The sequence below is a fragment of the Sinocyclocheilus rhinocerous genome, unplaced genomic scaffold (assembly GCF_001515625.1).
Source record: "Sinocyclocheilus rhinocerous isolate Xijiao unplaced genomic scaffold, SAMN03320098_v1.1 scaffold1979, whole genome shotgun sequence".
In the NCBI taxonomy this organism is placed as follows: Eukaryota; Metazoa; Chordata; class Actinopteri; order Cypriniformes; family Cyprinidae; genus Sinocyclocheilus; species Sinocyclocheilus rhinocerous.
The window spans coordinates 4,841-8,651 of NW_015645544.1; positions in this window are offsets into that span (position 1 = coordinate 4,841).

The window sequence follows — 3,811 nt, forward strand, 5'->3', positions numbered from 1 at the left end:
TTTTTGAATGACAAAAACTATGACGTAAATCTATTGACATTTTCGTCAACTAATAAAAATGAGACGAAAATGTTAGGGAGGGACGATTTGGGATGAGATTCATTCAGAACGAATCTACTGCGTGGCTCTGAGCTTATGCGTACATATGAACCGGCGGGACATAAGCTAACATACACTTGCTGCACGTCACATAAAACGTCCCAAAAAAATGTCAATATGTGGGAGTAAGAGAAGAGCAGACATATGGATAAATCTGACGACGCAAGAGAGAACCCAATTTGGTTCGGTTTTCTGAGCGCAGACACTGAAGCATACACACACAGGAAGCGCGTCTCACAGCGCATGAGTACTCTTTCGCATCGCATGAATGGAGAATTATACACAAAATAATGTCGAATTGTCCGTTTTGACGAGTATTCACGTAAACAGGGTTGATTACGTCTTAAGTGAACAAACAGTAGGGAGAACGTGTATCAGTACATTGCATCCATTGCAGCTGTGCATTCGGCTTTAAAGGGACAGCAGTCTAATTTAGCTGCTATTGTCCGAGTCATTGATGTTAATCAAGAAACAACAGAAAGACAGAAAATCACGCACTGCTCATCCATTGCAGCTGTGCATTCGGCTTTAAAGGGACAGCAGTCTAATTTAGCTGCTATTGTCCGAGTCATTGATGTTAATCAAGAAACAACAGAAAGACAGAAAATCACGCTCTGCTCTTGACTGAAAAACTTTAGTAGCCTTAAAGATTAATCTAAATGTATTTATAGAAATATGTCTGCTTGAAAGAGCAGAGCAGAGCCCCACCAAAATATTCACCCAAAACATAGACCTCTATATAAACTGAATAAATAATAAACTATAAATATATTCAGCATTCTGCAACAAATATTTTTTGGATTTTCTTGACAATTTTAAGTCAAAGTGTGCAGGATATTTAAAAAAATTCATTGCAAGCTTCGGCAGGCACGTAAAATGATACTAAGTGGGGCAGTCATGCCCTCCCGAACTCAACAGCGCCCCACACATTTTACACCGTAAATCTATGGTGAAAAGTGGAACTGCAACATGCTCTAATTGAGCACCGTTTGGGCAGTTTTTAGGCTGACCAGCTTATTTTCACGTTACCTTCTCTCGTTCCAGACCAAGACGACATCAGTCAGCTTCAGCTATGTGTGTCTGCATCAGGTCAGTAAGTAGCTGGCATGTCTGTTTTTCCTATGTGGAGTAGTGTTTCAGATGAATGAAAGTGTTAATCCTGTAGTTTAAATGTGCTCACGTGAATAGACTTTATATAGTTCTGTTGTGTTTGTTTTATGTGTGTTTTAAAATGAGATGTGATATTTGATTCCTCACTTAAATTTCATTACAACTTGTAACATTCTAAATCAACATTCAGAGACAATATTAAGGCAATAATTCTATAGCACTCTGTCTGTGTACTTCAGTCGCAAACAGAAGTTTGTTTTTCAAGGCACTTTTATTCCTTCATACACAAAGTGCAAAACGTTGACAATTCTATTTCTTGATGATTTGATATTCTATAATAGTGATTTTATAATTAAAAAATATAAAGCAAAAAGTAGAAATGAAGGACTAATAAGCCAATAGGTGCTCCTCTGCTGCCATCTACTGGTTATAGTAGTGACTTGATGTTTTTTTTGTTGTTGTTTTTTACATTAGTGTTTGTTTACCACAAACTGTATTTTGGAAAAGTGCTTGAATTTTTCTCTCAAAAGGTTGTACAAACCCTGAATGAATAATGTAATACCATTCCACTATTTCTGCACAAAACCATGGTTATAGTTAGCGTAGTCTCGCGTAGCCAGACCTTCAGACTGACGGCAGAAGATCTGGGAACCTTGTTTAACCTGTAGGACTGAAAATAAGGCTGAACCATGTTCTTCAAACAAATCATGATAACACTGCCCTATTATGTTCATACCCAACAGACCAGGGACCAGTTCTTTCTTTTTAGACATACCAATGTTTTCAGGGTCTTTCACAACCAAGACACCCCGTTTCGGTAGAATTCGTCCCAACACATTAATATCAAATTTCAAAATGTCCCACATAGGGGATATTCAAACCGTTCGCAGCTCTCAGCTGAAGCTAGCCACGTTTTTTCAAAGCATCTGGTGCTAGTTGTCGAAAACATTGGTCAAAAAAAGACTCTGTTATAGTGGTCACCATTGAGCCAGTATCCAGCAAACATAAAACAGGAACACCCCCCATTTGAATCGTAACTGTGGGACATTTGCCGATAAGATGCTGTACCACCGTAGGACAGACAAGTCTGGAGATCTTTAAACCTTCACTGCCTACTTCAGTTCCCTGACTAGTAACCACAGTGGAGGCAAGTTGATCTATCTCCTCCACAGGTGTTTCCCTCGTTGTCCCTCTAGCTAACCTAGATCTAGAATCAACAGGCCATTGTTGTCGACAATATCGGGCAATATGACCTCATTTATTACAACGTAAACACCTTCGAGGAGCATTTGGCTTCTGGCAGAAGGTTCATTACTTGAGGGTTTAAGATCATCAAGACGCTTGGTAATCTCATCAATTTGAGCTTGTTGTTGCTTTAACAACACCTTAATTTCTCTTAATTTAGTAGATTCATTATGCATAGGTGATTCAATTACTCTACCCTGAGCAGCATTACACCATAACTGAGCAGCATGGGGAATAACTTCTCTCTTGCCTTCCTCATTCCATCTGATAGCTTCACTTCGAACATCAAGTAAGGTACAGTGTGGAGTTTGTCTTACAAAACGTTTAAGTTCACGTTTAAGCGCTACAGCATTAACCTGCTCCACAAACTGATCACGGAGAACTTGGTCAGCATTCGGGACACCATCGGGACTACTTGCAAGAATAGAGTCCATCAAAGATATAAGAGCATGAGAGAATTCAATAAGGGATTCACCCTCTTTGTTTTCGATCATAAAACCCCTTCTGCAACTGCACAAATGTTTGTTTTGCACCATACATACTTCTTAAGAGCTTAAAGATGAGTTTGGGAGTTTGACGTTCAACTGCTGGTCGGAGTTTAATCTCCATTCTGGCTTCCCCTCCCAAATGATCTAAAAGGAATGCTACCCTTTCTCGCACAGTCCAACTGCCATCCCCGATGCAGGCTTCAGCCTCCTCAATCCAGTACTCTATGCTCAAAGTAGAGTCCAAGTCCCCACAGAACCGTCAACACTTCCGCTCCCGAGGAACATACATCCCTCTAGTGAAAGGCACAGAAGGAGGAGCATTAATGCTGGATACAGGCTGGTTAAGCGAGTCACGGCTGGATGCAGAACGTTCTTGCATTAATTGTTCATTTGCAGCCCGTTGACTATGTATCTGCTCTCGCAACTCTGTCAACTCCTGCTCCATAGTTACAGTGTTTTCTTCTTGCACGACTGCCATTTACTTATACAAATACCTTTTAAATACCTACACAAAATGGTGGTTATCAGTAAAAAAATAAAATAAATAAAAGCAAGGTCCACATTAACACACTGCAGTGCTGCCCAACATCAAGTCACCCTGCCGACTACGCCATTTGTAACCCTCCCCAGACCTTACAAGTGATGGGGAAGATGTAAAGAAGGGCAACAACCACAGTGTGTTTCCTTGCAAGTACAACAACATTTTTGAACACAAAAGGCAATTAGAAGTGGCAAAGAAACAAAAGGAACAAAACAAACAAAGTTAAACCCACTACAGACCATAGGGTTCCCCAATCTGTAACATCATATATCTGTAACATCATATATCAGTTTCTGTGAAGACATGTGCATCCCTACCAGGACTCATT